The sequence below is a fragment of the Lathyrus oleraceus genome, chromosome 7, assembly GCF_024323335.1.
Source record: "Lathyrus oleraceus cultivar Zhongwan6 chromosome 7, CAAS_Psat_ZW6_1.0, whole genome shotgun sequence".
Classification (NCBI taxonomy): Eukaryota; Viridiplantae; Streptophyta; class Magnoliopsida; order Fabales; family Fabaceae; genus Lathyrus; species Lathyrus oleraceus.
In genome coordinates, this window is record NC_066585.1 from 94,618,788 (window position 1) to 94,634,419 (window position 15,632).

Genomic DNA, 15,632 nt, shown 5'->3' on the forward strand with positions numbered 1-15,632 from the left:
TCATTAATTAGAATCGTGTTGAGTTTGGTTTCTACTCTTGATTTAGAGGTTGAGCAAACGGATGTGAAAATAACTTTCCTTCATGGTGATTTAGAGGAAGAGATCTACATGAAGCAAACCGATGGTTTTCAAGTTAAAGGTAAAGAAGATCATGTGTGTAGATTGAAAAAGAGTTTATATGGGTTGAAGCAGGCTCACAACACTCATCATTTGCAACACTCCATCTTTACCACACTAAACCTCTGCAACACTCAACCTCTGCAGCATTATATCTCTATTGACTATGGGTGATGAACATCGAGGAACAATCAACAATATCTCGATATTTGTATGTTATTACATCTTCTTACTTATTTCATATTTATTTCGTATATATTTCTTATCTATATTTTTATTATATATTATTTCTTCTTATTTTATTTCTTACTTATGTTTTATTAGGATCCAAAACAATTTCGATGCCATGTGTAAGACCCTAATTTTGGCCTTAAGATCCCTCATGGCATCATGTTGTTGCACAAGTGCATTGCCTCAAGGATCATAGCATGTTTGGCTCCCTAACCCTAGGGTTGGGACTTGTTTGAGTGTTTTGAGACCACCAGGCATGCTTGTATTGTATATTATTGTTTTTTTTATTTGATTACTAACCAAAAGCACAAAAATATGTCATTAACTCTTTTTGTTTTGAAGCTCAAGTGATCGTGTGCTCCACAATGCTCCTAGGAGGATCCTAAGCCCAATGAAATGGCTAGATGAAGATGAGAAAAAGCATGACAATGGTCCACAAAGTTCCTAATCATCATATATTCCTCCCAAGTATCTCAATTTGCCAATTTGATCAAGGTAACCCAAAGGGCTCGAGGTTTGTTTCCCAAAGAAACCCTAAATTCACTATGCTTTGACTGTGCCTTGCCCATGAAGCAATCTCAACCTCTGATCAAATTTCAATCAAGGGAAGTTCTTTCATTCATCATTTTATGCATATATGAGCCTATTTGAGGCCTCTCAATAATTTATTCATCAAGATTGGAAGTTTGGGCCTTGAAAAGTTGACCAGTCATATTGGAACTAATTCATTGAATTTGAAAAAGTTCCCAACTTCAAATGCCTATAACTTTGTCATAGAAAATCCAAATGATGCAAACTTTAAGTCTAAATTGATTAAATTAAAAATATATACAACTTTTATGTTGGAGGTTTTTCCATTTGAAGCTTGCATAATGAAAACAGAGGGGTTTGATTAAGCTTGCTTTTGGGGAAATTTGCCAAAATGACTTAAACATGTTTTATACTTTGATTTTCACAGCCAGTTTTCATCAATTTCCAAATGTCAAATGAATTTTCGCCCAACATGACTTTTGTTCCTTACTTCAAGGGCTTTCCAACCATTACTCACATGACTCTTCTGGACTTACCATTGGTGAGTTTCGAAGACCTTTCCATTTATGTGCATTTTGGTATTTCATGATGAAACTTGAATGTGCAAGCTAGTTCCCTCCAAAATGCACGTCCAAATCCTTTCCATGTGAACTCAACAAGCTTTTGCATCCATCATTGGGCCTTCCACACGCCTGTACAGGACCATGCAATACATTTTCAATTGGCCATGCACATGAAAGAAGCGTGGGATTCAGCTACCTTCAGCTATAAATAACCACTTCTTCTCATTCATTTAGCAACCTTTTGAGATCTGAATTGCTGCAGCATTGAAACCATATCCATACCAAAGGAATTATTCAATTTTTGTTCTCACTTTCGTGCTTGAAATTCAGCATCATTAGCTAAGCTTCAAAGCCTAATTCCTTAGCCTTTCACTTCCCCTACATCCATAGATCAAAGAGGAGCAAAGAACTTGGAGGATTTGTGGCCTGAAGTGCTTCAATTCAGAGGTATACATTCAAACTTTTTGGATCTAGAACTCTCAATTCAATGTAGCATTCTTGTGTTTGTGTGGTTTTCTGAAGTCCTCACACTTGAGGCAAACCATTGGTGCTTTTAATTCATCATTTCATGAGCTTACAATTTGAACACCATTATCTTCTTCTTCACGTTTCTCTCAATATAGGAAGAGTGAGGAAGATCCAATGGTACAGTGATGATCTCCATCAGACGAGCTTCATTTTCATGGCCTTGTTATCTCACTACTTTCTAATGGCTAGGATGAGTCAATTAGGGTTCTAAAGGTCTGGTTAATGCTTTGATGACACCACGCGGAAGCCAAATTTTTCCTCAAGTGAACATGAGGAACATCAGGACGACCAAAGTGTCACATTAACCGTAGCCATCATTTTGACCATTCCGGTATACGCCGGATAGTCGCGATGATCTATTGCTACTTACCTAAGGTACACTAGATCCGGGTGTAGGATCTTTCACTCAGACAATCCCTTAAAACGAAAGAACAAATGCAAACATAAATGATTTTTAAGGTGGACCTCTCTTTATCGTCCCCAGCAGAGTCGCCAGTTCTGTCGTACGGTGAACTGGACTTTATTGGATTTGTAATCGCAATGTCGCGGTTAGCAAGAGTCGCCACCGACTTTTCTTTTATCCCATAAGGAAAGGTGGAAAAGAACAGGAAAGACCTTAATTTTAAATTCTTAGGTTCGGGAGGTACTTTATACAAAGGGAAGGTATTAGCACCCTTTGTATCCATGGTTCTCCATGGGCTCTTAATTGCTCAATCATTTATGTTTTCTTTGTTTGAAAAAGGTGGTTGAGAAATGTATGAAAAATGTTTGAAAAGGAGAATTTAACTTTGTAATGATTCTTGCATGAATGTATACAAAGTGGTTATCTCATTTAGTTTTTTGAAAGTAGCTTAGAAAAATATAACCTGGCAATGATCCTAGTACGGATGTATGCTAAGTGGTGATTTTCCAAAAGAAGACGTTTGAAAGGTGTGGGGTGTGAAAAGCATTTTTTGTTATGAATGAGCAATTAAGGTTATACCTGTCCGAGGTCTTTCCGGGCATTTCCTATCCTTATGAGGGTAAAACTGTCCTTACTATTGAGAAGTAAGTAGTTTTATCCTGGGGATGTAGGAGGGTCATCGTAGGGTCATCGGTTGGTCATTGAAGGCAACAGTTGTGAGGATACCTTAGCATTCGAAGGGACTATCATCATTTAACCGTAGGCTACACCGAAGGGTCATTGAGGGACAAAATCGTATTTTTGAAGGCAACATCCGAGGGACTATGATGATTTTACCGAAGGGTCTTTGCTAAGGATATCCCCATATTCGCGGGACCTGACCGTATTACGTAACCGTGGGGTAATAAAGAGAGGTCCGATATCATTTATTTAAAGTCCATGTTTTAAGTTCATTAGGTAATTATGGTGATACCGCATTGAATCGATACATTAAAATCAACACATTAAAGATCAATACATTAAAATTGGTTAGGCAACCAATATGAATTTTCACATTAAAGTGACATAATTTAGAGTCCATCTCCATGAAAGTCTTCCCATGCATAAAGCGGTGTACCTAGCCGGTTATTTCTTCGGAAGTATGCTAGCCTTTACACCACTAACACACAGATTATAGCATTGAGATAAACACAATTGGAAATTGCATCACAAAATGAATATAACAGCCAGGAATTTAAGCAAAATGATGCAGAGTCATGATTAGGTAAGTATAAAACGGGCAACAAAGGGACAAAGCAGCCCCTGTCCTGTTCGCTTCTGCTTCGCCTAGCGAAGGCTCAGCGAAGGCTCGCTGCGGGCTCGCCTAGCGATGAGCTAGCGAGCGGCCACGGGTTTGAAATTATGACCTCAATCAGCAGCATGGCCTATGGCCTCTAACACATAATTATATGGTTCAGTTTCACAATGTTCAAGCACATTTAAATTCTCATGCAAAGCTTCAAAATGTTTATGAATTCAATTATGATATCCTCCACTAATTAAGAACATGAAGTGGTACCATATGCCAAATGAGAGTACAAAACGATGTCACATGCAAATTAAGACACTAATGCGGTACCACATGCAAAATAAGAATACCAAGTGATAATCATGTGTAAATTAATACCCTAAAGTGATATCATATGCCAATTAAGAAACTAAAACGATAATAGTGAGGCAAACCTGTTTGCAAATCGAGTTGCAACCTTGAATTGGCGAGCCGGATTGAGTTGGGCGGCGGTAGCTTCGGCACGGGTAAGCGGCCTTCAGGGTTTCCGCCTTCTGAACTCTTTGGATCAGCAGGGTTTCTGTGTTTCTCCCTCTGGATGCGTGTTTCCGTCCGTCTTCGTCCGTCTCTGTGTGTCCTTGTTCGTGGCAGAAGAGCATGTATTTATAGTAGTGGCAATGGTGACCTAATGGGCTTAAAATGAGGTCCAAATTTTCAAATTCTCGCAAGCTTCGCTAGGCGAAGGAATTGCTCGCCTAGCGAGCAAACTAGGTTTGGGCTTTTTCTGGACCTGATGCTTCGCTGGGCGAGTGGCATGCTGAGATATTCGCTAGGCGAAGGAATTGCTCGCCTAGCGAGCAAGCTATTTTGGGCCACTTTGGATTAGGCCTGCTGTGAGCTGGGCTTTTGTCCATTTGATATCAGTGCCTTGCAGAACAAGTCAGAGGGTCTTGGAAAATGCTTTGTAATTTCAATGGGCAAATTTTGGGGTATGACAGCTGCCCCTGTTCAATATTCTCGAACCGAGAGAGTAGAATGGCATGCGCCGTTCGTGGTCTGGAGGTGAAAGATTATTGAACACTAGAATGCCCCGAAAATTTGCGCTTGTCCATCAGTCTTGACGGAGATGGGCTTAGAGATGCCATCCAAGAAACTTGCTGAGGAGATTTCCAGATGGTGTCGTACGTTAGACGATATCTGGAGACATGGGTGTCACACCGGGTCATACATCAGACCGTATAGTGAGTCATCCATTATGCTGTCGACTTCGCTGGGGAGTCAGAGTATGCTATACTGCTGGGGATAAGGGATCAGAATGGATCATACGTTAGACCGTGTCTGAATACCAGAGTGAGTTGTTCATTAGGCGGATGACTTTGCTGGGGATGAAAGATCAGAATGGATCGTACGCTAGATCGTATCTGTCCGACGGTAGCATCTGAGGGGATGAAGGTCTAACTTGGTCGTACATTAAACCATATCTGAGCAGAATGAGCCGTACGTTAGGCTGAATCTGCTGAAAAGGGAGTAGTCGTATACTGGACTACCATTCAGGAATGTACCTGTCCGAAGGTAGCACCTGAGCCAGGGAGTAGCCATATATCAGACTACCATTCAGGAATGTACCTGTCCGAAGGTAGCACCTGAGAAAGGGAGTAGCCGTATACTGGACTACCATTCAGGAATGTACCTGTCCGAAGGTAGCACCTGAGAAAGGGAGTAGCCATATATCAGACTACCATTCAGGAATGTACCTGTCCGAAGGTAGCACCTGAGAAAGGGAGTAGCCGTATACTGGACTACCATTCAGGAATGTACCTGTCCGAAGGTAGCACCTGAGCAAGGGAGTAGCCGTATACCAGACTACCATTCAGGAATGTACCTGTCCGAAGGTAGCACCTGAGAAAGGGAATAGTCGTATACTAGACTATCATTCAGGAATGTACCTGTCCGAAGGTAGCACCTGAGAAAGGGAATAGTCGTATACTAGACTATCATTCAGGAATGTACCTGTCCGAAGGTAGCACCTGAGAAAGATGAAGGTCTAACTTGGTCGTACATTAAACCATACTTGAGTTGTTGAAGATCAGACTGGATCGTATGTTAGATCGTATCTGAGCCGGAGGTCCAAATGGGTCATATGTTAGACCGTATTGGAGTTGTTGAGAGTCAGAATGGATCGTACGTTAGACCGTATCTGATTTGAAAGAGTCATGTGTTGGACTGAATCAGAATGAACCGTACGTTAGGCTGTATCTGATAACATTTGCAGAGACTATCTGGGGTGGGCTTAGAGATGCCACCATTGGGAGAATGCCAGAATGAATGTTGACATGGAGTATATTTGAAAAGTGTAGTTGAATCCTGAATGTAACTGATACAGATGTCTGTCCGAATGGACCTTTATTTTGACTGTATCAAGAGGATAATTAACCTGAAAAATAACGTTAGCCTCATGCAATGTCATGATGCATGAGATGTTTTAGGCTTGCGAACCTGGTATGCGTGTATATGCATGTATATGAAATGATGTAAAGTGTATGATGCGGAATGAAGTAAATGTGAGCGCTGTATGCAGGTATGAAATATGAAATGATATAATGAATGCATTAGGCGTCTGAAACATTCTTCCAGGGGACACTACTGGGGGAATAGATCTCAGTCTGCTGGTCGGAGACATTGGTATTGATGGCCCTTCCTTAGCTGGGGATTTGGGTTCTGTCCAACGGGGCCTGGCTGGGGATAGAAGGGATGACCTTTCGGTAAGGCGATGTCGACCTCTTCTGGGGAATAATTGGCGTTGCCGGGGAATCGAATCAGTAACAGCCTCCTTGGAAAGCGTGGTTAGACCTTCTCCTCGATCCTGAAGTCGTGTAGTAATTGCTATTGCTATTTTAGGCACGCATTTTTGTAAACATGGGTCATATTCAAGTGCATAAGTCAATTCAAGTTAAATCAATGGAAGTTTACGCAAACAAAACAGAAAAGGTAAAAACAAAAGCATCTTTTTGGCAATGAAATTGTATTGATTTTGAAAGAGGGCCTATAAACAGGCAATTTGTGTACAAGGAGACAGAAATCCTAGTAAGAGGAAGTTGTCAAGACAACAAAAAGAAAGCTATGCAGAATAAGTCCTATTGATTTTGATTCCACTACTGTCATTATGTCTTCAAGCATCTCATCTCCTGCTGTCGGATAGAAGTGATTGGCTTGTTCAGTCCCTGGAACTTGGTTGAAGCTGACAGAGAATGGGACATAGTCATACGCTTTAATCCCTAATTTTGCCTGGACCGCCTTTTCAGGTTTTCAGTCCACCGGGATACCCCTTTTTGCCCAAGCCGCCTTCTCAGGTTTTCGACTTGCCGGGTATACGTCTTTATATATTTATCCCTAATTTTTGCCCGAACCCTTTTGGTTCGCCGGGATGCCCTTACTTTTGCCTAGGTACGTCGACCTAGCGGGTCTCTTTTATGCGTAGTATTTTTTAACTATGTCCGCGTTCACAGGATGCGGGAAGTCTTCGCCATCCATTGTAGCAAGTATCATGGCTCCACCAGAGAATACTTTCTTAACCACAAATGGCCCTTCGTATGGGGGAGTCCACTTGCCTCTGGGGTCACCTTGTGGTAGAATGATACGTTTGATCACCAAGTCGCCTACTTGATACACCTGTCTCTTGACTCTTTTGTTAAATGCCCGGGTCATGCGCTTCTGATATATCTGCCCGTGACAAACAGCCGCAAGTCTCTTCTCGTCAATCAAGTTTATTTGATCAAGTCGAGTCTGAATCCATTCATCTTCGTCTAAGCCCGCCTCTTTCATGATTCTTAGAGAAGGAATCTGGACTTCCACTGGTAAAACAGCTTCCGCTCCGTAGACTAAAGAGAAAGGAGTTGCCCCTGTCGAGGTGCGTACTGAAGTGCGATAACCATGGAGAGCAAATGGTAACATCTCATGCCAGTCTTTGTACGTTACTGTCATCTTTTGTATGATCTTCTTGATGTTCTTATTAGCAGCCTCCACGGCACCATTCATCTTTGGCCGGTACGGAGAAGAATTATGATGCTTTATTTTGAACTGCGTGCAGAGTTCAGTAATCATCTTGTTATTCAAATTAGTACCATTGTCAGTGATAATTCTTTCAGGGATGCCATACCGACAAATAAGACTATTCTTGATGAACCGTGCCACCACATTCTTGGTGACAGAAGCGAAGGAGGCTGCCTCTACCCACTTTGTGAAGTAATCAATAGCGACGAGAATGAAACGATGTCCATTAGAAGCCGTAGGTTTAATCTCTCCAATCATATCGATGCCCCACATTGCAAAGGGCCAAGGCGCTGTTAACACGTTCAATGGAGCAGGAGGTACATGTACTTTATCCGCATAGATCTGACACTTGTGGCAGGTTCTGGAGTGATGGTGGCAATCAGCTTCCATGGTAGACCAATAATACCCTGATCTCAGAATCTTCTTGGCCATGGTATGTCCATTAGGATGAGTCCCAAAAATACCGTCATGCATGTCTTCCATAATCCTTTCCGCTTCCTTTTGATCCACACAGCGAAGCAGAGTCGAGTCATGATTACGTTTGTATAACACTCCATTACTCAGCAAGAATTTAGCGGAGAACTTCCTCAGGAATTTTCTGTCCTTGATGGATGCCCCTTCAGGGTATTCCTGAGCTTCTAAATATCTTCTTACGTCGTGGAACCAAGGTTTTTGCTGTACCTCCTCTGTGTTAAGTCCGTAACAGTATGCTGGTTCATCTAACCGTCCAATGGTAATCATGGGAGCTTCGCTGCCCCATCTGACTCTGAACATAGATGACATGGTAGCTAATGCGTCTGCCAGCTGGTTCTCCTCTCGTGGAATATGTTCAAATGCTATTTCTTCAAAGTATGGGATTAATGTCATCACCTGCTCTCGATAAGGGATGAGATTTGGGTGTTTAGTATCCCATTCCCCTTTGATCTGACTGATTACCAAGGCCGAATCTCCGTACACATTCAAAAACTTGATTCGCCAATCTATAGCAGCTTTGAGTCCAAAAATACATGCTTCATACTCAGCCATATTATTGGTACAATAAAAACATAGTCTAGCTGTGAAAGGCGTATGGTAACCCTCGGGAGAAATGAGTACAACCCCAACACCATGGCCCAATGCATTAGAAGATCCATCAAAGACCATAGTCCATCGGGATCCCCATTCGGGTCCTTCATCTGGCTTAGGTTTTTCGTAATCCGTAACAAGCATGACATCCTCATCTGGGAACTCAAAATTCATAGATTGGTAATCGTCCACCGCTTGATGAGCCAAATGATCAGCCAGCACGCTTCCTTTGATTGCTTTCTGGGTAGTATACTGGATGTCGTACTCTGTTAAGATCATCTGCCATCTCGCTATTCTTCCGGAGAGGGCAGGCTTCTCGAACATGTATTTGATGGGATCCATCCTAGAAATCAACAAAGTGGTATGATTCAACATATACTGTCTTAGTCGGCGAGCAGCCCAGGCCAAAGCACAGCAAGTTCTCTCGAGCAGTGAGTATCTTGTTTCACAGTTGGTAAACTTTTTGCTCAGGTAGTATATGGCATGCTCTTTTCGACCAGACTCGTCATGTTGCCCCAATACGCACCCCATTGAATTTTCTAACACGGTCAAATACATGATTAGAGGTCTTCCTTCAACTGGTGGTATCAAAATCGGAGGTTCCTGGAGGTAGTTCTTGACTTTGTCAAAAGCTTCTTGGCATTCGTCATTCCATATCATTTCTTGATTTTTCCTCAGCAATTTGAAGATGGGTTTGCAGGTGGCGGTCAAGTGGGAGATAAATCGGGCAATGTAGTTCAAACGTCCCAAGAAACCTCTGACCTCCTTCTCCGTACGGGGAACTGGCATTTCTTGAATAGCTCTTACTTTAGCTGGGTCAACCTCAATTCCTTTACCACTGACAATAAAGCCCAAGAGTTTACCGGATCTTACCCCAAAGGTGCATTTGTTCGGATTCAATCTCAACTTGTACTTCTTCAACCTCTCGAACAGTTTGTATAAATGACCGAGATGTTCCTCTTCAGTATGAGATCTGGCTATCATGTCATCCACATATACTTCTATCTCATGATGAATCATGTCATGGAACAAAACCACCATAGCACGCTGGTATGTTGCCCCGGCGTTCTTTAGACCGAACGGCATTACTTTGTAACAGAAAGTGCCCCATTGCGTCACAAACGTAGTTTTCTCCATGTCCTCAGGTGCCATCTTAATCTGATTGTAACCTGAGAAACCATCCATGAATGAGAATAATTTGTGTTGGGCGGTGTTGTCTACCAGAACATCAATGTGCGGGAGCGGAAAGTCATCTTTGGGACTCGCTTTATTCAAATCTCTGTAGTCTACGCACATTCGCACCTTACCATCTTTCTTTGGCACTGGCACCACATTAGCAACCTATTGAGGATAAGAAGTAACAGCTAAAAAACCGGCATTGAATTGTTTCATAACCTCGGCTTTGATTTTCTCGGACATTTCAGGACGCATGCGGCGAACTTTTTGCTTGACAGGACGGCAGTCTTTCTTCGTAGGCAGCCGATGTACCACTATATCAGTATCCAACCCGGGCATGTCTTCATAAGACCAAGCGAAAACCTCTACATAGTCATGTAACATCCGAACCAATCTTTCCTTGACACTGCTTTCCAATCCTGCTCCTATTTTGACTTCTTTTCTGTCTACCTCAGTACCCAGATTTACAATTTCGAGGGACTCTTCATGCGGCTGTATAGTCCTTTCTTCTTGCAGTACCAATCTGGCAAACTCTCCAGGGACTTCACAATCTTCCTCACTTCCATCTTCGGCTTGGTAGATCGGATTTTCAAAGTCATAATGAACAGTAGCGGAATTATTATCAATAGGATCCAGAGTGAGTACGGATCTGCAATTTGTTACGTGAGTGTGTGTAAGAAAACATAGCTCGTTTGAAAGACGACAGGAAAAATAAAGAGCGCAATATTTGAATGCGAAAAGGTCCATTGATTTATTGAATATGAAAATATACTTATGAAATGACAAAACCCTTAACAAATTAGCTATTGTGCCCCGGGTATAGACACAATGCTTTAAGAAGTTCAATTAGAATTTGCAATACTAAATAGACAATAACAATTACTCCTGACTAAAGGAAATCGGGATAATGTCTTCAGTCTTCCAATTGTTGAGTCCGTCACCAATTGTTGGGAAAATCCAGCTATCTAAGTCGCAATCACTATCAGCATCTTCCATAGCATTAATCTGATTTTTGACTATCTTTCCAGAGTTAAACCCCAGGCCAGCTTTATCAGACTTGTACGGTACATTGATCAGTTGACCCCAACCAGCACGATCACCATTTTCAATCGCGGCTTGAGCATCTTTCAGAGAGATCATGACAGGGGGAGCACGAACAACCTTGGGCACAAGGGGAGTTGGCTTAAGGACAGGACTGGGTGGAGGAACCACTTCAAATGACTGAGAAGGAGTCTCGAAGAATTCACCATCCATCTCAACGTATCTGAAGGTATGCACACTACTGACAATGTATTCCTCTTCCCCACACACGGTGACGATTTTACCCTCTATTGGATACCTCAGCTTTTGATGGAGCGACGAAGCCACAGCACCTGCCTCATGAATCCAAGGGCGCCCCAGTAGGCAGGAGTAGGCAGGACGAATGTTCATTACATAAAAGGTAGTGTTGAAAACTTGAGGTCCTATCTTGATAGGGAGAACAACTTCACCGTGGACAACACTCTTTGCACCATCGTAAGCCCGCACCACAATATCACTAGGCTTCAGTTCAACGCTCTTGCAGTCAAGTTTCTCGAGCACGGCTTTCGGTAACACATTCAAAGAAGAGCCATTATCGATCAGCACATGAGACAGGGTGATGCCTTTACACTCAACGGAGATATGCAGGGCCTTATTATGGTTCTTTCCCGCTGGTGTCAGATCAGCGTCGGAAAATCCTAGGCCATTGTCAACAGCCAAGTGAGCCACATAATGTTCGAACTGATCGACAGATGTTTCCTGAGGCACATGAGCAGTCTTCAAGAATTTTATCAACGCATTGGCATGAGATTCAGAAGATAACAGCAATGATAACATTGAGATCTTAGATGGGGTATGCCCCAACTGCTCTACAACATCAAAGTCACTCTTGCGAATGATTTTCAACACTTCTTCCATTTCTCGTTTGGCAACGTCTTCAGTAGTATCTTCGACCGGTGTCTCTGACTGAGAAGGATTGACTGGTTCCTTTCCTCGAGTCTCAGGAGCTGGGGGTGAGATCTCTGGAGAGAAGATCCTTCCGCTTCGAGTAATTTTACTAGTCCCAACGATGTCATTAGGATTAGCAGAATCACCAACTTGCTTTACGCCATGGATGTAAACCTCACCTCCATAATTCCACGGAATGGCCTTGCTTGAGGAGTACGGTATTGGGCCAGGTGCAGTAATGATCAGGGGAGCTACCTTGGGCTCAGCAATGATCTTCACAGGTACCCTGGGAGCGGTAATCTTAACCGGAACTTTGGACCTTGCAATCATAGATATTTCTTCAATAGGGTTTTCCGCCTTAGAAACCCTTTCAAAGAGAATTGTACGGTCGTCCATCAGCCGTTGAATGCCATTTTTCAATTTCAAGCAGTCCTCGGGCCAAAGTGTGCAGAGATTGCAATCTTCAGTACAACCTGGAAATAAACCAGCTTGCGATAAATTCCGCTTTATGACCGGGAGAGGAGATGTTAAGTCCGCTACAGTAGTGATGAGAGAATCGTCATTGAGAGCATTAACAGCCTTGTCATGATTAGGCATAGGTGCATTGATGACATTAGGAGTCTCCGGAGGCTCGAACTCGATTTCCCCAGCATCGATCATGTCCTGAATCTTATTCTTCAACAGCCAACAATCGTTTGTATCATGCCCGGGGCTATCGGAGTGATATGCACACCTGGCATTGGGATTATAACGAGGCGAAGCAGTGTTGGCATTTGCAGGAGGACCTCTGAGAGTGATCAGGTTCACCTTTAGCATACTTTGCAATGCTTGTGCTAAAGTCATATTGAGCTTGGTAAACTGCCTTCTTGGTCTGTCTTGTCTTTGCTGGAAGTTTTGAGCTGGCGGGGCCGCGATCGTCACTGCTCCAATGGCATGGTCACCGATTTTCTTATTATGATTCTTTTGACCATACACAGCATTCGATTCGTTCTTCCCATGGTAGGACTTTTTACTGCTTGTAGAAGTAGTTGCCTGTAATTTTCCACTTCGAATGCCGCTTTCCACCCGTTCACCTGTCAGTATAAGTTCAGTGAAACCTGATGAAGAACTCCCCAGTAGGTGGCTGTAGAATGGGCCAGTCAGGGTACCCATGAACAGGTCTACTAATTCTCGGTCAGTCATAGGGGGTTTGACTCTGCCGGCCAAATCTCTCCATTTCTGAGCATACTCTTTGAAGCTTTCTTTAGATCCCATGGCCATATTCTGCAACTGCAGCCGAGTAGGTGCTAATTCAGAATTGTACTGGTACTGCTTGTAGAAAGCCGTTGCTAAATCAGTCCAGGTGCGGATGTCAGAGCTCTCGAGCTGATAATACCATTCCAACTGAGTGCCAGATAGACTCTCTTGGAAGAAATGGATCCACAGCTTCTTATCAGTGGTATGCGGCTGGATCTTTCTCACATAAGCCCTTAGATGCATCTGAGGACAAGACGCACCATCGTACTTAGTGAAAGTGGGGATTTTGAATTTGCGAGGAATGGTCACATCGGAGACCAGACCCAAACTTTCGAAATCCAGACCAGGTGTTTTCTGACCCTCCATGGCTAGCATGCGCTCTTCCAGCAATTTGTACTTATCATCTCTTGGAGAGTACTGTTCATTCTCATACTCCTCATCATCATCCTCAGGGTTAGAGAAATCAACATTCTCCTCCTCTGAATCATTTTCCGCCCCCTCTTCTGGGCCATTCGGGATTCCAAATTTGATTCCCGTAGCCTGTCCTTTACGCCTTCTGCCCGGGTTAATGAAGCTCACAGCTTTCTTGTCCTTCTTCTTTTCAGCCAAAAGAGCCTTCAGCTCCTCCTGCCCTTTGGATAAGCTTAACATCATCTCCTTGAACTGAGCATTATGAGTCTGGAGATCTTTGACAGTCTGTTCGAGATCCATTTTTCTGTTTAAGAGGCAGACCGTGAGAATATGGTCTTTTAGAACACCTGTTATGCAATGTTATGCGATGCAATGTATGAAATGTTTTCAAGGACTTTTGGAATTTAACTCTGCATAAATCCCCAACAAGAGGGAAATGTTTTATTGCTACTTTTTTTTTTTTATCAATGTTCATTACAAAAGGAATAATAGTAAAAATACAAAGCTCAAGTCTCCCAGGGGCGACTTCTTTTCGGGCGAAGATATGCATTGAGTCTTCGTTCCTCATTAAGCTGACTGGTGAGCTCTAACACTTTCTTCCTTTCTGCATTGAACTGAGCTTCGAAAGTATCTCTCTCTTCTCTCAACTGGGTCCAGGATCTTTTCAATTCCTCAACATCAGTAGGCATATCTGGATAAGGAATGATCTGGGAAGTAGCCCCTTCGGCCTCTGATTCAACAATCAATGGTCCGACTGTAAGATATGGCATGACAAGTTCGTGAGCTCTGGCGCGTACCCATCTGAGATAAGGCTCCATAGGAATAGAATTTTTCTTTCCTAAATTGCTTCTTTTCACCATGCCCCAAGCTCGTACAAACCTTTGGCGGAGACCTTGAGAGTCATTGTCATAGTCAAACACTGTACCTTGAATAATCATTTTATGTGGACCATCTCTTCGAGCATGCCCAAACTGACGTAGGGCTAAGGCAGGATTATAAGTAATACCTCCTCTTATCCCCAGGAGTGGTACATTAGGGAATTCTCCACAACGGTCGATGAGAGTGACGTTTTCTCTGAGATTGGAACACCAACGGATGTCTGAATGGGAGAGTGCCATTATCCTTTGAGACCATTTCAGATTTTGATCATTCTTCAAGACTGATCGAGGGAGGTGCGAAATAAACCACCTAGACAACAAAGGTACGCAGCACATGAGAGTCCCTTGCCTCCTCATAGTACGAGTGTGAAGGGAATGCAAGACATCTCCAAGCAAGGTAGGCACAGGATTATGAGTGAGGAATATCTTAATAGCATTCACATCTATGAATTGGTCCGGATTAGGGAATAGCACCAAACCATAGATTAGCAATGCTAAAACATCTTCGAAAGCATGGACATTCACAACTTTTAGGAATTCTCGGGCCTTACTTATCAGAAATTTGGCAAGTAAACCTTTCGTTCCACTCCTTGTTACCCAATTGGTCTCAATATCAGATTTTGTCATGCATAAAGCTGCGGCAACTTCTTCAGACTTTGGCATCTTTTCTAGACCACTGAAAGGTATTTGGTCCAGGATAGGTATCCCGAGCAGCTGGGAGAATTCTTCTAATGTGGGTACCAACTGATAATCTGGGAAAGTGAAGCAATGATGTTTAGGATCGAAGAACTGGAATAGAACTCTCATCATATCTTCTTTGAAACCGGTGGTAACTAAGTTGAGAAGATGACCATGTTTCTTGTGGAACTGAGCATGATCGGGGAGTTCTGACACCAAATCCTTGAGTTGAGGAGAGATCGTTACAAGATTGATCCGGATAGTCTTCCTGGAAGCCATAACCTGTTCGACAGAGCAAAGCTAAATTCCTAAGTCCTTGAAATGGTTAGTATAATGCCATGATGTTATGATGTTATGATGTTATGCAAGCACAAGCATGTCACACAACAATTATTCCTAGGTTTTAAGGCTTGCATGAGTTCCATAGGTAAGTACCCTCCCCACTGAAGTTTGGTTGGTTCAACCTGTCCTAGAATAGTAACCGGGTTCTAGAAGGATCTCAAATCATCGACCTTTCCTTAAGTCCACTT